Here is an 8,555-nt window from a genome sequence, read left to right on the forward strand (position 1 = left end):
ATCCATCTTGAAGGTACTTTCAGCACTTGTTATGCAACTGAATGTAAAAATCTCCATCAAGACAGCTACTCCGTGTTTTTGAAGGAAGCACCGAGGCAAGGTACACACATTGTACTTTTGCCAGTATACGTGATGGGAAACCGGTCTATACCCAGAACAGAACAGAAGTTTGGCACGCATAGACTGGATTCAGAATGGCAGAACCGGGTCTAAGATTTGCCCCTACATCCCCACCAAAAGGCTAATATGTGTTGCATTCTGATCTAGACTTCTCCACTTACAGAAAACCACGTAACTTAGATTCTGCCTCGGGCTTTTTGAATGTCTGTCTCTGGGCGGAGAGTGTGTTGCTTCAAGGCCAACTATCTGGTGACACAGGCTTAGATCTTCCAAGAAATGAAAATCCATATCTAGCTCCCAACATCAAGTTTACCGTATGGAATTGTTTGACAAAGCCCAAATACTGATTTGACCTCAGCTGCAGCCTTTGCCTTTTCCTCTTGATTATGAAACCTGGGTGTACCGGAGTGTGTACTCCCCTCTCCTATAGAAGGGGATGGTCAGCAGGGTGTACATGCTGGAGATGGAAACTGCAGCTCGCTTGCAGTTTCCCCTTCTCCAGCATCTCTATAAAGAAAGACCAGGATACTGTAGCTTAACTATATACAGCATGCTAACCAGCATGTTAACCAGCACCTTACAAGCCAGCATGCTCTGTTAATTAGCATGCCAGCTTGTAAGGGGGTGTAAGAGAAAAGTGAAACTGGAGGTACCCACTGTGGCATCTCCAGTTTCATGGAGCCTCCACAGTCCAGAGGAAAGCAGCTTGTGCTGCCAAGCCCCCATGGCCCAGGGGCATAGCAGACAGCACAGGTCACCCCCCCGATCCCTCAGAGTCCATGGGGCCCATGGAAGGGGCGGCGATGCGGCGGGAGGGGCGACAACACCCTAGACATGGCAGGACAGGCGGTGGCCCGAACAGGCAACGCGCCTGTCTGGGCTGCTCAGTTATCCAGCATATTTTGTTATCCGGCACCCTCCATTCCCCGTGAGTGCTGGATAACAAAGCTTTTACTCTACATGTTTTATTCAGGTGCAGAATAAAAGGGAAAATGATAGAAGAACTGGATAGGTGATAAAAATAAATATTTACATATAATATATTCAAGTCAGCAAATAACAGAACAGGTAAGTATAGCAGTCCCCAAGACCCACGAGGGAAACCTTGCCCGCGGATCCCCAGAGGTTAAGTATGTCCCAACAATCGATGGGTAAGCACCCCAACATATAAGACACAGCAAACAATCAATAAACACTCCAAAATGTAGACGCAGCAAGCAATTACTAAACACCCCAAAATATATGGCACTCCTGAATACCCCCCTCCTCTAGAGGAGTTTCTTTTTCTCTGTCAGGAACCCTCTCTGATGGGGCTATCCACTGTGTTCCTCCTCGGTGGGAAACCCCTAGCCCGAGAACTCGCACTTCCCGGCAAGTAGGGGTCCAGCAAGGGTTCCTGGTGCTTCATGCCCAGCTAGGCAAACGGCTCCTGCGGAGGGTGTTCTGTCTCGGTCTCCTCGTGGGGCACGTGGCTTGTTCACATGCCTGGATGGCTTGGCCTCCTCAACAGGTTGCGGGCCAGGGCAGCCTCATGCGTGCCCAGGGCCGGGGCTCCAGTACAGGACTGCCGTGCTGCAGAGACTGCACTGCCCATGGCCCCTCACACCCAGCAGTGGCGAATGGGGCCTAAACCGCCCCCTTCCCCCGCCACCAAAGGCTCTCACCCCATCCGTGACTCAGTGTGCCGTGGTATCTGCACTGATGCAGGGCTTGTGCCAGGGTTGGAGACCCGAGCTGCCTTGAGCGGCTCCCAAGGTCCCGGTCCTTCTCAGACCCTCCATGCAGTGACACGTGCACTGGCTCGCCGTGCTCTCTCGCAGTGAGGATTTGGGCACACGGCCGCCTGCCACTCCTGTCTGATGGCAAAGTCTTCCGGCTCTTCAGGGCAACTGGAAGCACCCCTTGGGTAGCTCTTTTCCAGCTCTTCCTCAGCCCCAGCTTCTTCTTTCTTCTCTGTCCCTCTACATGCTGTGCATGCAACTCCTTATATACACTTTTGGGGCTCTGCCCCAAGATTGAAGACTGGCCAATCGGGGGGAGGTGGAGTGCAGCCAATTAGGTCTGCTCTTCACTTGGCCCCAACATAGGGGTGGGGTGTACTACTGCCGAGGCTCCTCTCCTGCTGATCTCTAATTGGTGGGTTTGCCTCACCAATTGCTTGGCAATTTTCTAAGCCCGAGGAACTGGGCCAAGTTAGGCAAGCCCACCACAAGTAGTATAATACCATTAAATGAGGAGCAAGTGCTGTTCTTAATTGCAAAAAAATCTCAGTTACAACTGCCTTTGTTTGTACTGACTCAGCATGCCAAAAGACCCTCTCCTGGGACTAATATTTCCCATGTTTAGTCTCAGTTACAAGGTGAATTTAAAAAAAAAACAGAGGGGAAAAATATTTTATCCATTTATCAGATGCACATAGCTGAAAAATATCCATTTTTCCTCACTGTAAACAACATTATTGCTATACTTTTTCCCATAAAACTAAAAAAACAGCCATCTTTTAGAAGCTTAGGCCAATGCAGAGTGACCATACTTCAACGTTTCTTCTATCTGAAAGCTTCTACCAGTTTGAAATATATTTTGCTATGTTTAGAATAGCCGAAGATGAATGTTAGCCCTCGACCCATACTTCTGCAAACGCTTCCATTTTGAAGCATGTCCATTTTGGAGTGTGCCCATGGGAAAGGTTTAAAAATATTGGAGCTATTAAGTATATAGTAAAGGATATTATAAAATTGAAGCTTGAACACTAGCTGCCAAATATTCTCACTAGACGTACGGAAGATTCTCAGCAGGGCTATGGAAGGCCGAGACACTTCTAGTATGACATCTCATTGTGTGGTTTCTTGGCTTGGCTTGACTTAGAGATCTTAGGCAGAGACCAGAGCCGCTGTTGGGATAACTTGACTGACAAATTTCAAAGGTATCACTGAAATGTACATAACGAAAAAACCTCACGTTTTTGCCGTAACACCTGGTCTACACAGCAGAAATAGATATTAGATAGTACTAAAAAATTAGAAGACAGGAATAGGCATGGCAAAAGGTAGATGTAAAGGTGTTCTCACTGTATTGTGTAGTATTTGGCACGTGTCATTCAAACTTTCTATATGCCCCTCCCTACTCGGTTAGTTCTAAAGCAGTGGTTTTCAAGTGGGGTTAAGCGGTGCTTTGTCAAGGGGTACATGCCTAAATTTTAATAGTGACAGTGGAGCTTCTTTTTAGGTTAACACATAGAGTAATGGGGGCTGGGTTCCCTGCTTTACCTTTTGTCTTGCTTACCTATTTACATTTTCACTGACATCCTACCACACTTTTAGCTTCTCTCATTCCTTGGGGTCTCAGACCAGCGGAGACTCCCTATTTCTGACCAAGGGTGACTGCCCCCGAAAGCTTGCTAAGAACTTTTTCCCAACTACTCAGCTGGTCTAATCAAAGATATTACATCTACCCAAAGTACTTTGCCTGCCACAAAGAGTAATGGCATTGCTGCCCATTGGCGTTGCGTTGACTCTCTTCCTAAGGAATGAACACACAGAGACTCATCAGCTCTAGGGAGCAAAAGCAACAATATTTTGCAAGTAAAGGATTAAGGATTCAGTTATATTCTTAGAATCTGTAACTCTTATTCATGCTGGGTAATAACTTGACATTCAGAAGTGGCCCCTACTAAACTTCAAGGGAGTTTTAAGGTGGCCAGCCCTTTAAAGTATCAGCTGGTTATACAAAGCCTAAAAATGAAGTTTTCAGCGTGGTGCTAGGCTCCTGCTTTTTAAAATTGTGGCCATTGGGGTTTGTTCCTTTGAGGTACTCATCTGTGAAAGTTTTCAGTGCAGCAAAGCGTGACTATCTTTAGAGATTTCTATGGTTTCTGCTTCAATAACTGATACAAATAATGTCCATTTCCTCTATTATTAATCAAACACATTTGTATCGGTACATGGTCATTTAGCAAGAGATATTTGCCCAGGAAGCAGCTGGTTGCTCTCAAAAGAACACAATGCCCCACAAAATCCAGGGCAAAAGACCATACAGCCAAGCCAAGAGCAATTTTGCTCACATAAAAAGATCATTTAAAGCCCTCACTTGGCATCTTCTTAGTCGAGTGAAAGATGACTTAAGTGCCGCACAATAAAACAAACTGGGATTGTTTTATTACTTGAAGGCTGTAAACTGCTGAGTTACAGATGTTACCTCAGCTGGGATTAAAGCCATCACACTTTTACATTGGTTTCAGTAAAAACCTGTATATTCTGTAATCACCGGCCAAAGTTTCTGGCTGGAGTGCTTTGGAACGACTACTACACACTCGTTTGCCATTGCTCTCTGGAGCAATTGTCTGCCTGTTAATTTATACATGTCACCGGGAGTCTACTTGACTCTTGCATGTCAGCATTAAACGTTGTCTGTTTTTGTTTCATTAGCAATGTTAAATGACTCGAACTTGAGCGATGCCTGCAAAGGAATGAAAGCAGTTGAGCCCACTGCAACTCACCCGTAGCGAGTACTCGGCTTTCCTCAGGAGTCAAATTGTTTCTGATATGACCTCAGTGTCTCTGCCTTCATGACTGTGCCTGGCGCTGCAGGTCACCCCTCACGTCTCTTATCCTTTGATGGGAAAAGGGCTGCCTAATGCTTAGCCCCTGCATTTGTTTTCACCAGCTTCCCTTGCTTCCACCTCGGCCATGATCTTTTAGGGCTAACAGCAATAACTCTTACTGATGTTATCTACACCATTTAAAACTTAGACACATCCCAATTACTCTCCCCAGCTATTTTAAGGTTTTTAAGTTGCAAGCATTAAGAGCCTCCAGTCTCTTCGTGTAGCTCATAACTCTCTCCGGCCTAGGTCAGCTGCCCCGTTCTTCCCTGCACTTCATTAAGGTTTAGGTTTTACATTTGTATATGTAATTCTTTGGCTTGGGAGGTCCTACAAATTAAGTTTCTATGTCTCATTTCACGTGTGGCTTAAAAAAAAATTCCATGTTGTGAATCTTAAACTCTTCAATGCATTAAGAGAGAAATTCCTAATGGCCTTTTTTTTTTTTTAATTGCCACTCTTCGTTTTGTTCCTATTTGTTTCTATGTAACTCAATTATGAATTGTGGCAAATGAGCAGATTTACCCACAAAATTATTGACAAAACAACAGGTACCAACACAGATAAGAGTGTGTGCTATGTACCCATGCGCTAGTTTTATCATAAGACTAGTGCAAACTCTTCCTTCCCCCCCATCTCCTCAACATGCTTCAGTGGGGATTCAAGGAGCTGGCACAAGGCGGTGCCTTTCACTGGCGCCTTTCGAAGGAAGCGATGTTATTCTTCAGCATCTCAGCTTTCAATTAAAAACACTGAAGTCTCTGGCTGTTATGGCTATGAAGAAAACCTCAAAAATGTGAACCAAGTGGAAGGGATGCAGAGACAAATCTGACAGCAGCCTGGAACAATACCTCTGAGAGGTGTGAACTTTCTCCATCGCTTACCGTGATTTTAACATCTTGTCCTTATTAACTCTTTCACTCCTCAGCTGAGAGAGGAGAGGGAGAACTATATAATTTCCAATGGGTGGTGTCCCCTAGTGCCACGGTTACAAAGCATTTGGAAGATACCTTCAAACGTTTGCGGGAGAAAATCAGGCCCCAGGACCATAGCACCACCCTTGGGAATAAGCAAGCTGCACTCCTGGTGCAGCCAACTCAAGGAGTACAAGGGAGCTCAGAAAGCTCATGTAGCTGCATTTGAAAAAATCTGCACCATCTGCCCTGCTGGCATCTCATTTTGACCACTCTCCTGGGTGGAAATGATTCTGTGGGCAAAGCTGGGAAGAGTACCACATTTGTGTTTCCATTAGCATTACCAAGAAGAAGGCCAAGTAATTTCAGCCACTAAGATCCTTTTGTAATGTGGCTATCAGCCCATTAGGAACCAGGGCTTATTAACTGCATTTGAATGCAACCTGGGGCTGTGGATAGAAGGGTGCCTTCTGATAGATGTCTGTCCTGATGGGGATTTTTGTTCCTCCAGGTCTCTCTGCCTCATACAAGCCCACACACTAGCCCTTTCTTTTTGCACAGGCATTTCATAGCGCTAACGTATGAGCGTGGTAAGTGGCATTATTTATGGATTCTCAGACTGCCTCCCTTGTGCTAGTCACTTATTAATGAACCTATTAGCTTCAGCACGTGGATTTGGTTCAAAGGACAAAGCCTGTTTACATATGGGAAATATTTCCTCCTGTAGCAGCAAGGGAGCTGCATTGTTTCTGGAGCAGCTTGACAATAGATTGCGAAGCTGCAAGTGCTGCATCTGCTGCAAACGTGCGTGGGTGAAAACAGCAACGCAACATTTGCTGTAAAAGAAAGAAACATTCATTATTATTTTTATTGCTCCCAACTACTGTAAACTGTGGAGGAATAGAGCTGCAAAGCTAGCCATTAAACTGTCTGCTCTTTCCTGTTTAAACAAGGCCTCTCCTGGGTTTTAGCTGCCTCAACCACTGTGGGTCAACATCCAGGAAGGAAGACGTTTCTAAGGTAACCACCGTGGCCTTCTACTAAGGTGGTTCCATGAAAGCGCAGAACTGGTGAGAGTGACAAAAAGCAGTTCATTGGATAATGTACAAAAAGGTAAAACGTTATTGCATGCAGACTGTTTTCATAATGAGGCCATTCAGGCGTAAAATCACTTTAAATAGGTAGTTTGTTTCCACATTGCAGAATTATTTTTGTCCTACTCTTTCAAGGGATAGTTTATCTAGGCACGGGGGTGTATAAATAATTAATAGCCCTGGGGGCAAGATGTTTTTTCTCTCCCCCACTGGCATCCTGTTGCAGTTGGTCAGAGGCGGCAGAATAAAGTTTGGAGGGTGGGGGTGTTAAATATTATTTGCATTGAATATAGTGCTTTGCAAAAGGCCACACATTGTATTTGCAGTTGCAACATCCCCAAACAAACAGCAAATTCTCAGTCCGGTATTGTCATTAAATATTATTTCTGTGGCAGATAAAACCATCAGTAAATGCAAGCGCAGTTCATTCAGACCAAGGATACTTCTGTGTGTAATGATTCACCTACACACCAATAGGTAGGAACACATGAATGGATACTGTGAAACCTACTCTAGGTACCAAAGGAACAGGCGTGGTACAAAATATCTGGGTAACAGTGGTAGATGAACAGATATTATGCTTGGGTCTGTTCCTTTAGGAAGCATTTTATGCATAATTGTCACAGTGTCATCCAGTCAGGTTTATCAGCTGACGATGATCACATCTATACAGGAAATATATTTTAAGAACAACAACATCCAGGACGGCAGCCACCAAAGTGGTGGAAATAATTTAAGCAGACACAGTATAATATCTGCCCTGAGGTTCAAACACTCTTGAGAGCATTTGATAGCCCAGTGTCTGGCAAAAATATTCAAGAACTTGTGGTACTCAGGTGGAGTACCCAAAAATTGGAAGAAAGCCAATGTGGTGCCTATCTTCAAGAAAGGGACGAAAGTAGATCTGGGGAATTATAGGCCAATCAACTTGACTTCCATCCCTGGAAAGACTTTGAAAAAAATTATTAAAGAGACCATTCTAGACAACTTGGCTGATGGCAACATCTTGAGGGGCAGTCAGCATGGGTTTCTTGCAGGTTGGTCTCGCCTGACCAATCGCATTTCCTTCTATGACCAGGTGATATATCACCTGGACAAGGGAGAAGAGATTGATGTCTTATGATCTCCTCAGGGAAAAATTGGCCAACTGTGGCCTTGGATGCTTCACAGTCTGATAGCTGGGGAATTGGTTCCAAGGTCAGACCCAGAGATTGGTAGTCAACTGAAGTGAATCATCATGGCCCTCCATGACCAGTGGTGTCCCTCAAGGCTCTGTCCTTGGACCTATACTCTTTAACATCTTTATTAACAATGTGGACACCAATGTCAGAAGCGGACTGGCCAAGTTAGCCGATGACACCAAACTTCGGGGTAGAGTGTCCATACCCGAGCATAGGCTGATGATCCAGGCTGACCTTGATAGGCTTAGAAAGTGGGCGGATAAAAACCTGATGACAGTCAATATGGAACGATACAAGGTACTCAACCTTTAGGGGAAAAAAACCCCACATCACACTTCTAGGCTCGGCACTGCTACACTTACTAGCACCATGGCTGAAAGGGACTTGGGGGTCATGACTGACCACAAGATGAACATGAGCCACCAATGAGATGTCACAGCTGGTAAAGTGAACAAAGCTCTGGCTTGCATCCATAGATTCATCTCTCCATATTAAATTCCATCAGGTTTTCATCCACCTTGGGGGAATGATTGGGGGTCATAGTTTCAGAGTTAGTAGGATCGGAAGGGACCTGAGCAGATCATCAAGTCTGACCCCCTGCCATGGCAGGAAAGAGTACTGGGGTCAAACAACCCCAGCAAGGTGA

General features: G+C 45.1%; 1 long non-coding RNA gene across 8 annotated transcripts in view; it reads left to right on the plus strand.

The window, feature by feature from the left end:
* The window catches only part of LOC109307520, a 75,900-nt gene that overhangs the window by 54,402 nt on the left and 12,943 nt on the right, over positions 1-8,555 (plus strand). For 5 of the 8 annotated variants that reach the window (XR_002100281.1, XR_002100283.1, XR_002100280.1 and 2 more), the window contains one exon: positions 4,545-6,747. This is a non-coding gene — a long non-coding RNA (uncharacterized LOC109307520). The remainder of the gene's footprint in view (positions 1-4,544; positions 6,748-8,555) is intronic. The other 3 variants (XR_002100282.1, XR_002100286.1, XR_002100285.1) reach the window with 3 other exon arrangements.

Source organism: Crocodylus porosus, unplaced genomic scaffold (genome assembly GCF_001723895.1).
Source record: "Crocodylus porosus isolate Cpor-Errol unplaced genomic scaffold, CroPor_comp1, whole genome shotgun sequence".
Lineage (NCBI taxonomy): Eukaryota > Metazoa > Chordata > Crocodylia > Crocodylidae > Crocodylus > Crocodylus porosus.